This window comes from Corythoichthys intestinalis, chromosome 2 (genome assembly GCF_030265065.1).
Source record: "Corythoichthys intestinalis isolate RoL2023-P3 chromosome 2, ASM3026506v1, whole genome shotgun sequence".
Lineage (NCBI taxonomy): Eukaryota > Metazoa > Chordata > Actinopteri > Syngnathiformes > Syngnathidae > Corythoichthys > Corythoichthys intestinalis.
The window spans coordinates 8,826,391-8,842,038 of record NC_080396.1 but is presented as its reverse complement, the minus strand read 5'-3'; the positions used below and the strand labels follow the sequence as shown (position 1 = coordinate 8,842,038).

The 15,648-nt window shown below is 39.2% G+C and overlaps 1 protein-coding gene across 2 annotated transcripts in view; it reads right to left on the bottom strand.

The window, feature by feature from the left end:
* LOC130912234 (beta-1,3-galactosyltransferase 1-like) overlaps positions 1 to 6,234 on the bottom strand; it is a 287,842-nt gene extending 281,608 nt beyond the window's left edge. The window contains exon 1 of one of the 2 annotated variants that reach the window (XM_057830159.1): positions 6,120 to 6,234. The gene's annotated coding sequence lies outside the window, so the exon portion shown is untranslated. The remainder of the gene's footprint in view (positions 1 to 6,119) is intronic. The other variant, XM_057830160.1, reaches the window with a different exon arrangement.
* Between the last annotated feature and the right edge of the window lie 9,414 nt (positions 6,235 to 15,648).

Genomic DNA, 15,648 nt, shown 5'->3' with positions numbered 1-15,648 from the left:
TCTTGTTTGTATATTGTACATTATGTATGATTATGAAATTGGAATATAGGATTATTTGCACAAGATGCATGCTTTTGCATCGTTTTCCTGCACTTTACATTAAATCTACCGCAAAAAAAAAAAAAATGTTACTCAAGCAAATTGTTGACCGACACGTTGACCTTGGCTAGTGGTTTTGATAGTAGTGCCAGTGAACTTCAAAAGCCACTCAGGGCCAGTGGCTAATTTCCCTTATTGTTTACCTCTGCACCTCTGCAATATATAATTTCTTTTTCAAAGAGGTTTCTGTTATTTGGACTCAAATTCCCTCTGCTTTGTACTTCACAAAGTAGCAGCGAAACCGACAGCCTTGCTGAATCAGAGTGGTCCCTGGTCACTTGCGAGCCATGAAATAGCAGGAGAAGAAAATGAATATAGAGGAGGCCAATTAGAACCCAAATGGGCCATATTTTTCAGAATGTGGTTAAAGTTAGATCCGTCTCGTGACCCCAAATTAAATATACAGTATGCTAACTCATTGGCTGCTATTGACAGCGCTAGACGTCCAATTAATTTTGACTGGGAGGTGGCGAATGAACTGATTTTCCGATTTTTAGTGCCGCTTATCTGCACGAAGGTTGCAGGCGTGCTGATATGGGCTGGAAGCCGTTGCCACTGAATCAGGGCACAAGGAGATGAACAACTATTCACTAAGGACAATTTGGAGTGTTCAATCAGCCTACCATGACTGTTTTTGAATGTGGGAGGAAGCTGGAGGACGCGGAGTAAACCCACGCATGCACGGGGAGAATATGCAAACTCCATACAAGAGGGCAGGAGCCCAGGATTGAACTCTTGATCTCAGAACTCAGGTTTTCCCTACGCACCACCACACCAAAATAAAAGCTGCGACGTATTGCAAATGAACTTATTTTTATTTTTTTATTTTTTTAAGATACATTAAAGATACATTCCAATTCATACCTTATTGTCCCGAATGTACGGCCCTGATATTTTTTATACAGAAAGTAATTACAGTACATCTGAAACAAATGATTATAACAATATATTTGAGAGAAAAAGTATGTAATTTTGCCTCATTCAAATCTTAATATCTGAACATTTAAATATGTATACTAAAGTGCAATCACATCCGTAAATGAATGGCTTCTAGTTTTTGAAATGTAAATAAACCAATCTATTGTGATAAAACAACAAAATTGCAATAACTGCATTAACCATCAAAGTTAAGTCTAAATGTAACATTAGTCTTGAAACAAATCTGAATAAGGAAAAACATTGCAATAAAATATTGCAAACTGATTAAACTTGAGAGTAGCTGAGGTTTGTCATGACAGAACATCGCTTCAATGATATCTGGCACCATCTAGCGTCGTGAACGGATATAACATCTAGACCGCGAATATAACACGACCCCCACTTTTTCAGTTTAATTTCAATGCAAAAAACACTGTCTTATATTCGGGCCAATACGGTAATTTTGACAATTTAACATGCTGTCCAAATGAAAATATATCACTCATTGTTCTCGCACTATTTGTCATAAGTCGTCTGAAATAGCACATCAAATACAAATTGTTCCTTTAAACGCCTTTTTGAAAATCACATTGGTTCTCCTGTTGTAATCTTGCTCCTGACTACGTCCACGCGGAGTTGAAAATCAGGAGAAAAATCCACTGAACAGCATTTCAACTTAATGAATGTTAATTCTTGTTTAAGACTGCAAAAACGACCTTAATATGGACATTGACGTAACGTTTAAGTTCTTTATTGCGTGTCTTTGACCCGAATCATCACGTCCTAGCATAGCATTTGTGCTTTGCTGATGTCACTGGTTGTAATTTCAGATGAGTATATTGAAGTATTTTGGAAAGAGAATAGTTCTTGAAGATGAGGGTCACGTAACAAAAAGACTACTATTGTTCAGTTCATTGTTTATAACTTGACATATTCCTTAACCAAAAAATTACAAAACTGATGGTGAATTTGTATTGAAAGAAGTATTTTTCATCTGACTGAAACAAATCACCATTTTTTACATCAGTTTGCACGAGTGACTTTAATTACATCAGATAGGTAACTCACTCAAAGACACTTCAGTTTTAAAGTGCGTACGACAGGATTAAAAAATGTCTTAAAACGCATTATTATGTGAATTAGAATCATATTTTGAGACGATTAGACTATATACAACAATTTGGCAAAGCGCAAATGACGAGAAATTAGTCTTTTAATCCCCTTTTTAGCCACGCCTACCATTACAGGGCTCTAGCGTCCACAAAAGGAGGATGACGTCGGCAGGGTCATGGTTTCATCTGATTTAGAATTCAACCCATTGAGGGGGAATTATTCAGAATGAGGAAAATGCGACAAAGAGAGCTGCAAAATGTCATTGTTTCAGTCTCTCTACTCCAATATTTTTACAGGATATTCTTTTAATCAAAGTATTTTCCCCCCAATTGCTAAATAAATGGTACGGTCATGACAAATAATAGTCTTGGGCTAAATGGAATATGAAATAATAAAAATGCATTTATTCAGGATGACATGGCAAAATTACTCCATAATGGTCAAAACTGTCGACATCATCTTTACTGTCGCACCTCCCGAACGATATATTATGCCACCGTAGTTAGTCAGGCTTTTGTCATTTCCCTGCCCTGGCTTCCGAGAATGTAAACAAACCAAGAACTGTGACAGCTAGCCGACATGCTAACCCAAACTGAGTGAAGTCTCAAAGTCTTATTTTCGCTTTTCGAAGCGAAAAATCACACAAAACTAGCCCGGACCATATCACACGGCAGCAGCGGCGTTGTCGATTGTCTTCGCCGATCTGCAACCCGCCCGGCGGCGAGCAAGTTACAGCTCGTTCCCCTGCTACGGACAGGAGAGCTCGCCTGGGAAGCAGCTGGAGAGTACCGCCGGACAAACTGGCAAACGTCAGAGGTGCGCGTAGCTGCCACATGGTCAACACGAATATGGCGTAAAATAATGCTTTACTACACGCCGAAGACGTAAACAGAGACCGGCGTGCAGTTGTTCTGCAGCTAACATGGCAGGATGTGTCTGAGGAGAACTTTTCTACATGTTCGTCCATGATCAAACGAGCCACCTCCATATTAAAACATGTGCCTTCATCCCAGTATTTGACATAATACAAAATATAATGTTTACTCACTTCCTCGTAAGTCCAATGGTCCCACAGTAGTAGGGCTTGTTTTGGCCAATATCTGCGGTGAACGGGAACCTTTTGAAACCCAAAAAGGCTCACACGCCTCACCCTGGTGCAGCAACAATTTTCTGCAGCCTTTTGGCTAGTGTGATGCGAAAAATAAACGAATGAATCCGCAAAATCAGCTGAATCCGCAGTCCATTTGCATGCTATAATGCAATGCTGCATTGTGAGATGCTGACCCGGGTGACGTCACATTTGCATTCGTCCTCAACCCGAGACTGAAGCCGGAAGTCACTCATTTTCATGGCGCGGGATTCAAAAATTTAATATATAAAACGATCGCTTACACACACATCCAAGCGGTCCATTTCATTCAGGAGCATATAACACCGCGTGAAATATGAAATAAACATGCTTTTTGGCGTCATATGCACTTTAACTTAAATGGATTGACTAACGTAATCTGTCAAAACATGGGATGGAAACAGTGTAGTTCTAATGGCTAAATCATTGAATGTGTTTCAGAATATGGACCTGGTCAGCATGATGTCAAATATGGCATCACAGACTGATGAATGGGGAGGGCTGTACCCTTGCTTGAGCCAATAGTCGGCCATTCATTGACAGTGCCCATCTCAACAGTGAACGGTGAGACAGATTTCTCAGCAATAAACAGTGTCAGACATTCGGTCAACTGTACTGTACAATGTAAATTAGGGATGCTTGTGTGTCATCATTTCCTAGATCTCATTTTTCTACATTCTTGTGTAGGTGAAGACCTGAGGAACCGGCTACAGGGGGACCATCTGGCAGCATGCCTCACATAGACTATAAATGGACCACCTACTGCTGATTATCCTTATGAAAGAGCTCAGATTGTTTAGTGTTTTTTTTTAATCCAGGAAAATCAAGTGCAGGCAGGATGCAAACTTTGCAAATACAGCTTTGTTACGGTTCTTCTTGGAAAAAAATAAATGTTGTTTAAAAAAATTCATATTTGTCACGATATGAAACATTTTCGAGGGACAGCGAGAACCAAAAATGGTATTTGCCATGTGGCAAAATTTTTTTGCCATGTGGCAATTTTTTTTTTTGGTCATGTGGCAATTTTTTTTTTTTGCCATGGGGCAATTTTTTTTTGCCATGCGGCATTTTTTTTGCCATGTGGCAAAAAATTTTTGCCACGTGGAAAATTTTTTTTGCCATGTGGATTTTTTTTTTTTTTTTTTTTTTGCCATGTGGCAAAAACCACTTTTGGTTTTCGGCCCTGCTGACATTTTGAAACATTTTCAAGAGACAGCAAGAACCAAAAGTGGTATTTGCCATGTGGCAAATTTTTTTGCCATGTGGCAAAATTTTTTTTGCCATGTAGCAAAATTTTTTTGCCATGTGGCAATTTTTTTTTGCCATGTGGCATTTTTTTTTTTTTGCCATGTGGCAAAATAATTTTGCCATGTGGCATTTTTTTGCCATGTGGCAATTATCTTTTGCCATGTGGCAAAAAATTTTTGCCATACGGATTTTCTTTTTTTTTTTTTTTTTTTGCCATGTGGCAAAAAACACTTTTGGTTTTCGGCCCTGCTGACATTTTGAAACATTTTCGAGAGACAGCGAGAACCAAAAGTGGTATTTTCCATGTGGCAAATTCTCCATGTGGCAAATTTTTTTGCCATGTGGCAAACATTTTTTGCCACGTGTCTTTTTTTTTTTTTTTCCTTGTGGCAAAAAAATGTTGCCATGTGGCATGCTTTTGCCATGTGACGAAAGCTTTTTGCCATGTGTCAAAAATTTTTGCCATGTGTCATTTTTTTGCCATGTGGCTTTTTTTTTTTTTTGCCATGTGGCAAAAACCTCTTTTGGTTTTCGGCCCTGCTGACATTTTCGCCGCGGCACGCTGTCCGACTCCGATGCAACCCACCACCACCACAGCTTTAAAAAAATCCTCCGGGAAACCCTGGAACTATGAGGCAGACGTGCACACCACTCATACCGGACTGCCAACCATACATAAAATGATATCAATTTTATTATTATGTTATTATTGTTTTCTTTTTATTGTACTATTATTCATTTATTATTGTTATATCAGCACAAGTATTTTACTCTCTCAACTTGATTTAGCATCTACTCGAAAGCAAAAACACAAGTGAAAGTTTTTTTTTTAATTTTATTTTATAATTTGACAAATCCATATCAACTAGGATGGCCGGCATTAAGTGATCATATTTCACTGGCAGCAATCGAACGAACAAAATGGATTGGACGTCTACTGACGTCAATGGCGGCCTGTGAGGTATTTTTTTTTTTTTTTTAATTTTTGTGTCAAAATGTTAAACAGCCCTGCTACTCAGGGTTATATAGCGCCACCTGTGGCTTCACAATTTGCCCGACAATCCTATTTTTCAAGCATATATATATTATAATTAACTGTGTGATACTTTTAATTATTGTGTGTACCACCAGAGTGGCTGAGAACACGCTATGTTTAATACACGCATGATGGATTTGACTAACGTGGATTATCAGGCAGATGCAGTCTCGTTATTAGGATATGAAGAGCTCGGTATTATGAGATGCACAATGCACTAATCTGGATATATTCCATCTCTGCAATGCTTCCATTCACTCACACATACAGATACTTCTTGTCACTAGATGATGGCATGCTCTTCAAACGATGCATTCCGTTTAGTTACAGTCCAACACGCCTCACATAGTTGGTAGACCAGGAACTAGCACAAAGTAAACATTCAACAGCTAAAAATCCATACTAATGATGTAAAATGCAAACACGTGCACGTGTATTTACAGTAGTTGTACCGTTATGACTTCCGAAACAACAGCCTGAGCGCACCAGCAGCGAAAAAGGAGCACTTAAAAAACATAAAACCAGCAACGCACACAAAAAAGCATGGTAATATTGAGAGATTTCTCGCAAACATACCTTCGCTCTCCTGCTGTTGTCGAGAATTGCGGCGCGGTCAGGTCCACACTCCGCGAGCGTCAGTTTTGATGTACCGTAATCGGGGGCTCACGCCGCACGCTCCTGGAGGGCAGACTGCAGCCGGCGCGAGGACGGCAGCAGTCCAATCAGAGCACCCCTTGGGGGGCGTTGAGAGCCAATCAGAGACGCCCTCGGGAGAGAGGGGCGGAACCGAAGTAGGCGGATGCTGTTGCGTAGCACAGGAGGTAAAAGATTGACGCTTGTGATGATAGCATCAGTGTTAAAAAAAAGAAAAAAGAAAAAAAGGATAAAACATTATTCACGTCCACGTTTCAGCATTTTCTTTTTGGTTAACTCATTGAATGACATTGTCGGCGATGGACGTCCATTCTAAATAGGATGGACCATTAACTATTAAAGCAGAAATGTGAAGTAATTTCATAACATGCCAAATAGGGTCAAAATTAAAGTAATTAAACATTGTCCAACAAATAAAGCATGAAAAAAATAGTTGTGATTGGTCGCGCTCGGGTGGGGGGTTCCGGCGCCGGGACTGGTGGTGGGGCGGCGTAGTGTCGGTTGCCAACGGGCTTACACTCACAAAGGAGTCACACGATTACTGGGTTCTAGATCACAGAGCTGATTTGTGTACACTCTACCCCTCCCAATCACTTAGCTTAGCTTAGCCAATCACTTAGCTAGCTCCCCTTCTTTCCCAGGTCAACAGGCCCCCCACATGGTGTCAACCGGAAATACATCTTGCTGACGATAGCCCAAACATATTAATAGTTAGTGTAGGCATTCAGTGTATTTCTTATTGTTGTTCGTGTTTCTTTTCTTCTGTCCCCCCATAACCCCATCCTGTTCGCTGGTTTGTCATAATAAATGAGATATGTTGAATGATCACAATGGGAGTAAGTCATATTCTCAATGTGAAGCATTAAAACTAGGGCTGTCAAACGATTAAAATTTTTAATCGAGTTAATTACAGCTTCAATGTTAATTAATCGTAATTAATCGCAATTCAAACCATCTATAAAATATGCCATATTTTCTGTAAATTATTGTTGGAATGGAAAGATAGGACACAAGATGGATATATACATTCAACATACGGTACATAAGGACTGTATTTGTTTATTATAACAATAAATCAACAAGATGGCATTAACATTATTAACATTCTGTGAAAGCGATCCATGGATAGAAAGACTTGTAGTTCTTAAAAGTTAAATGTTAGTACAAGTTATAGTAAATTTATATTAAAACCCCTCCTAATGTTTTCATTTTGATAAAATTTAATGATTTGATGAAATTTAATGAAATTTGTAAAATTTTCAATCAAAAAATAAACTTTTAACCTTTTTTAATAAACTTTTTTTTTTTTTTTAACCGCCATTGTTGATGTCAATAAATACTTAGACAATGCTCATGGGTGCTGAAGCCTATAAAATCAGTCGCATCCAAGCGCCGGTAGAGGGCGACAAAACTCCGAAAAACACAACAAGTACACATTTCACTGTGCTGTCATTTTAATCTGTTTGAGCGGGGCATTTGTGTGTTAATTGCGTCAAATATTTTAACGTGATTAATTTTAAAAAATTAATTACCGCCTGTTAACGCGATAATTTTGACAGCCCTAATTAAAACTCTTTAGACCAACGGAACACTTAGACTTCCGTTCTCCGTGTCAAACAGCTGAACAGGACAGGATTAAAAAAAAAAAAGATTCCAGACTTGAATCCCATAGAACACCTGTGGAGAGATCTGAAAATGGCAGTTTTGGAGTTTTGTGTAAAATGATAATGATTTAATTTTTTTTCATTCTCTTTTGTGTTTTTTCATTGCAAGCAAAATCAATGAAAATATTACTACCAAAGCATTTGTAATGGCAATCATTTTTTGGGAGAAATTGAGCAATATCTAACAGAATTGCAGGGATGTCGATACCTTTGGTCAGCACTGTAGTTTTTTTTAGATACAGTATCAGGCCAAAAAGTTAAAATCCAAGCATTTTAGGCAAAAATTGGTATTCATTGAAATGGAAAGTCTGGGTGAACATATCTACAAAAAATGTTTACCATTTTAGAATATAATGGCGTAGGCAAGTTACCTGACACAGTCAGACTATTCTCCTTGTATTTTTCAAACACTGTGAGTAATAGTCTGGGACCCAGCCCATAAACGGCCTCTCGAGCAAGGTACAAAATCAATCGTCCAATCAGATTCGTTTATTTGCGTGACGTGTTCTTAACGAGTAACATCACTCTTGCGCGCCGAAATTCGTGTCTACAATAACACAGATGGCGAACGGGAGAGCAGAGAATATGTCCAATCCGCGGTAAAACCAGTTTTAAATTACCAAAAACACATCGCAACAAGTCATTGACAACAGTCAACATGGCTCGCGCTAGCCATGTTTAATAAACTTCTCCATTCTCCGCTCACGCTAATTACTTGTCGCTTTAACAACGTGACGTCTGCCCGTCGCTGATCGGTCCACTCCGCTGTCTGTTTGCTGTGGCTTGCTCCGCCCTCAGAATTTGATCCGCCGGACAGTAGCCAAACTCAATCGCTGGAACGGCGGTGAGTCTGGTATACCAGGCAAGTAGGCAAGAGTTTTGAGATAATACAGTGCCTTGCAAAAGTATTCGGCCCCCTTGAATCTTGCAACCTTTCGCCACATTTCAGGCTTCAAACATAAAGATATTAAATTTAATTTTTTTTGTCAAGAATCAACAACAAGTGGGACACAATCGTGAAGTGGAACAACATTTACTGGATAATTTAAACTTTTAACAAATAAAAAACTGAAAAGTGGGGCGTGCAATATTATTCGGCCCCTTTACTTTCAGTGCAGCAAACTCACTCCAGAAGTTCAGTGAGGATCTCTGAATGATCCAATGTTGTCCTAAATGACCAATGATGATAAATAGAATCCACCTGTGTGTAATCAAGTCTCCGTATAAATGCACCTGCTCTGTGATAGTCTCAGGGTTCTGTTTAAAGTGCAGAGAGCATTATGAAAACCAAGGAACACACCAGGCAGGTCCGAGATACTGTTGTGGAGAAGTTTAAAGCCGGATTTGGATACAAAAAGATTTCCCAAGCTTTAAACATCTCAAGGAGCACTGTGCAAACCATCATATTGAAATGGAAGGAGCATCAGACCACTGCAAATCTACCAAGACCCGGCCGTCCTTCCAAACTTTCTTCTCAAACAAGGAGAAAACTGATCAGAGATGCAGCCAAGAGGCCCATGATCACTCTGGATGAACTGCAGAGATCTACAGCTGAGGTGCGAGAGTCTGTCCATAGGACAACAATCAGTCGTACACTGCACAAATCTGGCCTTTATGGAAGAGTGGCAAGAAGAAAGCCATTTCTCAAAGATATCCATAAAAAGTCTCGTTTAAAGTTTGCCACAAGCCACCTGGGAGACACACCACACATGTGGAAGAAGGTGCTCTGGTCAGATGAAACCAAAATTGAACTTTTTGGCCCCAATGCAAAACAATATGTTTGGCGTAAAAGCAACACAGCTCATCACCCTGAACATACCATCCCCACTGTCAAACATGGTGGTGGCAGCATCATGGTTTGGGCCTGCTTTTCTTCAGCAGGGACAGGGAAGATCGTTAAAATTGACGGGAAGATGGATGCAGCCAAATACAGGAACATTCTGGAAGAAAACCTGTTGGTATCTGCACAAGACCTGAGACTGGGACGGAGATTTATCTTCCAACAGGACAATGATCCAAAACATAAAGTCAACTCTACAATGGAATGGTTAAAAAATAAACGTATCCAGGTGTTAGAATGGCCAAGTCAAAGTCCAGACCTGAATCCAATCGAGAATCTGTGGAAAGAGCTGAAGACTGCTGTTCACAAACACTCTCCATCCAACCTCACTGAGCTCGAGCTGTTTTGCAAGGAAGAATGGGCAAGAATGTCAGTCTCTCGATGTGCAAAACTGATAGAAACATACCCCAAGCGACTTGCAGCTGTAATTGGAGCAAAAGGTGGCGCTACAAAGTATTAACGCAAGGGGGCCGAATAATATTGCACGCCCCACTTTTCAGTTTTTTATTTGTTAAAAAAGTTTAAATTATCCAATAAATTTTGTTCCACTTCACGATTGTGTCCCACTTGTTGTTGATTCTTGACAAAAAATTAAAATTTTATATCTTTATGTTTGAAGCGTGAAATGTGGCGAAAGGTTGCAAGGTTCAAGGGGGCTGAATACTTTTGCAAAGCACTGTATGTGGTTTTCAATGTCATTCATTAATCCTGATATTTTGGAAGTGGACAAAATGCATTAATGTAGACACATTTCATAAGCGGTGGCATATATCCATCTCATGTCAAATGTACCAACTTTTAAAACTGATATAATTAAACTTATGTATCTCTGTAATCAAACTTTAATATTAAGTATCTTGAATACTTTAGCCAACAGACACTAAAATCTTTTACCGTATTGGCCCGAATATAAGACGGTGTTTTTTGCATTGAAATAAGATTGAAAAAGAGGGGGTCGTCTTATATTCGCGGCCTAGACATTATACCCATTGACGACACTAGATGGAGCCAGATATGATTGAAGCGATGTTCTGTCATGACAGGGTCTAGACATTATACCCATTCACGGCACTAGATGGCGCCAGATATCATTGAAGCGATGTCCTGTCATGATAGATCTCAGCTACTCTCAAGTTTAACCAGTTTGCATTATTTTATTGAAATGTTTTTCCTTATTCAGATTTGTTTCAAGACTACAGTTACAATTAGACTTCCCTTTGATGGTTAATCCAGTTATTGCAATTTTGTTGTTTTATCACAATAGATTAGTCTATTTACATTTCAAAAACCAGAAGCCATTCATTTACAAATGTGATTGCACTTTAGTTTACATATTTAAATGTTCAGATATTAAAATTTAAATGAGGCAAAATAAAATGCTTTTTCTCTCAGATATATTCTTATAATCATTTGTTTCGGATGTACTGTAATTACTTTCTGTATAAAAATTAATTTTGTGTTCAAAAAGTATTTTTTCAAACTTGAGTCTTGAAAAAGACGGGGTCGTCTTATAATCAGGGCTGTCTTATATTCGGGCCAATACGGTAATTTATTTTCCCCTCAAAATAACTCAAAATATACCCATTAATATCTAAACCCCTGGCAACAAAAGTGAGTACACCCTCTTAGAAACGACATCCCTAAATGTACAAATTGAGTACTGCTTGTCATCTTCCCTCCATGTGACTCATTAGTGTTACTGGGTCCAGGTGTGCATAGGGAGCAGGTGTGTTCAAATTTGTACTGCAGCTCTCACACTCTCATACTGTTCACTGAAAGTTCCAACATTTAATGTCCATACATCACAGGTAACTGTTAACAAACACTTAACAAGTCAATAATAAATTATTTATTAACATTTTAGTAATTATGTATTACTGTATTCGGATGTACTGTAATTATTTTCTGTATAAAAATTAATTTGGTGTTCAAAAAGTCTTTTTTCAAACTTGAGTCTTGAAAAAGAGGGGGTCGTCTTATAATCAGGGCCGTCTTATATTCGTGCCAATACGTTATTTTTCAATCTATGTCACCACAGCAAGTATGATTGAGCAATTTTCACCTCAGAAGCTGATATTTTCCAAAATTTTGAAGACCAATGTCGTCAAAAAGGTTGATTGATCACTGTCCCTAAATCCAACCTGATGACTATGAAAGTCTTATTTTATTTAAAACGCAAACTGACAATTTTTCAGGGACTAGTAAAATCGTGAGAGAGGATTTTAACTTTTCAAAGTATTAAACATTTAAAATGTTGTGGAACGGCAAGCAAAAAAAAAATATATATATATATATATGCCCTGAGTTAAAACACAGCTTTTATGCAGACAGGTGGTGTGTCATTATTAAGCAACATTCTGCATAGCTGTTCAAAAACTGAGTAAAAGCTAGAAGCTCTTAACCTCTCTGCTCCCAAAACATTCACGCTGAATCACTCGGAAAAGTGCAATATTCATCTGTTATGGTGAGCATTAAGTGTTTTGGATCTCCTGCACTTTGGTACTTAAATTGCAATAAAACAGGAGAAATAAAGGTAGTGCTAAAATCTTTGACCCGCAGTCAACATTTAGCGCACATCCTACATGCAACGCCGAGGAAACAAATGATTAAAAATGAGTGAAATGACGATGAATTTTGATCCAGATGTTTGAATAAATGGCTCGATTAGCTCTTTCAGCGTCCTTGATGTGGCTTATCACTAGTAGACGTCCAATCCATTTGAAGTGGGCGTGCTAGCCAAATGGATTCGACATCTATCACTGTCATTGGCAGCCACTGTGTACATACAACTCTAAGCAAAAAGTATGGAATCACCAGTCTCGGACGAGCACTCACTCAAGACATTTTATCATGTAGAACAAACTCAGATAAAAAGCTTGAAAATTTTAATTAATTAGTTCAAAAGTGCAACTCTTTAGCATTCAGAAACACTAAAAGAAATGAATAAAAAACATTGTGGTGGTCAGTAAATGTTAATTTTATAGTGCAAGTGCAGGGAAATATATATGGAATCACTCCATTCTCAGGAAAAAAATATGGAATCATGAGGAACAAACATAGAAATAACCAAAAGTCGAGAATCTGCATTGGACAAGGTGTCAAGAGTCCAGAATCTGCATTGGACAAGGTGGTGGTGCTGGAACGTTTGTTTGGTGCTCTTCCAGTGAGATTTACTAAGATGACTCCCTGAAGAAAACGAAAAATGATATGGGGCCGCATGTCAGGCAAAGGCACTGGGAGATGCTGTGGTTAAATCTTCAATAAATGCACAAGTTTACATTGAAATTTTAGACAGCTTTCTTATCCCGTCAATTTAAAATGTGTTTGTCATTTTCCAACATGACAATGCATCATGCCACAGAGCTAAAACTGTTAAAGCATTCCTTGGAGAAAGACTCATCCATTCAATGTCATGGCCAGCAAATAGCCCAGATCTCAACCCTATTGATAACCTGTGGTGAAAATTGATAAAAAATAGTCCACAGCAAGGCTCCGACCTGCAAAGATGATCTGGCGACTGCAATCAAAGAGAGTTGGCGTTGACAGAGCACGACGGCGCGGGCTCTGCTCGGCAAGCAGCACGGACTCAACGGCATCGTCCGCTGCACTGGTGGTCCCGGTCGTTCTGCTTGGTCATCCAGCGCCTGGCACCCCGGGCGTCTTCGCGGTTGTTCTGCTCGGTTGTCCGCCGCCCGGCATCCTGGACGTCCATTTGGTCGTCTTCCACCGGCGCCCCGGCCTTGCGGCCCGGCCATTCGTTCCTTTGAATTGGGTTGCGGGTCTTACCAAATGCGCTACTATGGGGTGGCGTGGCTTAGTGGTAGAGTAGTTGTCCCCCAACCCAGAGGTTGTGGCAGGGGTCGCGTTAACCGAATATTTTCCGTCGTTGACCGTTTTTTTAAAACGGTGACGGAAAAAACTGAAGTCCGTCCATCATTTTGACAGGTTGCAATTCACACCCCAGACCACAGGGTGGCGAGTGGGCATATTAATTAGCTATTGTCTCTCTTAATGCATGACGTCGTTGGCTCTTCTGTCAGAATATTGTAGCGTCACCGGGGTCTGGCGGCGGCACCGTGATTGACACATCAACGCGAGGTTCTTATTGGTGCACCCTGTGTGCCAGCACGTCATCCAATTGGTGGACTAGATTGCCGCCTGTGTATTGACCCCAATCACATGACATCACAACTCCGCCCCCCTGACTGGAGCTGCCATATTGTCCGTCAGCTCGTCGTGTTTACACATTACTGCTACGTACATGCCTCCTATTACGGTGTGTTTTTCTGCTCGTTAACATTAATAATCAAAATGGTGAAGGCGTGTGTGGCGGTTGGTTGCAGTAACAGAGAAGATAGACGGAGAGACTTGAAGTTCTACCGTATTCTGAGAGACCCGAAGAGGAGAGCGAGATGGACTGCTGTAATTCGACAAGAAATCTGGGCACCAAACGATCACCACAGACTATGTAGTAGTCATTTTATATCTGGTAAGATGCATTTAATACATATTTAGAAGATTTTGGACTGACAACCACAATTAAGATCATTGTGTGACGTTGGTGATTGGGGTCTATATAGTTGCCTCTTTTTCTTTGGGGGCGGAGATGTTGTTTTGTTGGTGTTGTTGGCGGTAAGCAGAGTAAAAAGAGGGAGAAAAATACCACGACTTCCGTGTCTAATTTTTCCGCCAAGCAAGCGTTACAATATTAATTAAAAATGAATGAAAACTAAATACTATTGAATATGTCATCATTATCATTTAAAAAATTTAAGTGACGGGTAAAAATAGATCATGACCGGATTTTTATGACCCTGTCAGTCAAAATGACAGACAACGAAAATGTCTAGCGCAACCTCTGGGTTGTGGGTTCAATTCTCCACCCTGATCAACTCGTATAAGTGTCCTTGAGCAAGACACTGAACCCCATGTTGCTCCTGGTGCTGCGTCACCAGTTGGTGGATGGCGGGATAGTGTAAACCGCCTTGAAAGGTGGAAAAGCATTATATAAGTATAACACCATTTACTGCCCTCCAGTGGCCAGTTTTATTGCTTTAAAAATGATTTTCAGCATTTTGCTTTGGAGCTAAATTGCATCAGAACCTAGAGATGTCCCTTGTGGAAAAAAAACGTAAAAGACATTTAAACACGTCTTTGGGACACTGAAACATTAAAAATAGAACGTATTTATACGTTTTTGGGAGCAAATGAGTTAATAAATACTGCTGGTGCAATTACAAATGGCAATTATGCATGGCAAAACTAATAAATTATTACTGCGAACCAGAATAAAAAAAATAAAAATACCGTATTGGCCCGAATATCAGAAAGTGTTTTTTGCATTGAAATAAGACTGAAAAGTGGGGGTCATCTTACATTAGAGGTCTAGACTTATACCCATTCACGACACTAGATGGCGCCAGATATCATTGAAGCGATGTTCTGTCATGACAGATCTCAGCTACTCTCAAGTTTAACCAGTTTGCATTATTTATTGCAATATTTTTTCTTATTCAGATTTGTTTCAAGACTACAGTCACAGTTAGACTTCACTTTGATGGTTAATGCAGTTATTGCAATTTTGTTGTTTTATCACAATAGATTGGTTTATATACATATAAAAAACCAGAAGCCATTTATTTACGAATGTGATTGCACTTTAATTGACATATTTAAATGTTCACATATTAAGATTTGAATGAGGCAAAATAACATGCTTTTTCTCTCAAATATATTGTTATAATCATTTTTCCGATGTATTGTAATTATTTTCTGCATAAAAATTAATTTGGTGTTGAAAAAGTCTTTTTTTCAAACTTGAGTTTTGAAAAAGAGGGGGTCGTCTTATAATCAGGGCCGTCTTATATTGGGGCCAATACGGTAATAATAGTTCCTGTAATAATATAACAAATCGGGTTCTAATGTGGTGGACGTGTTTACGTGCAGT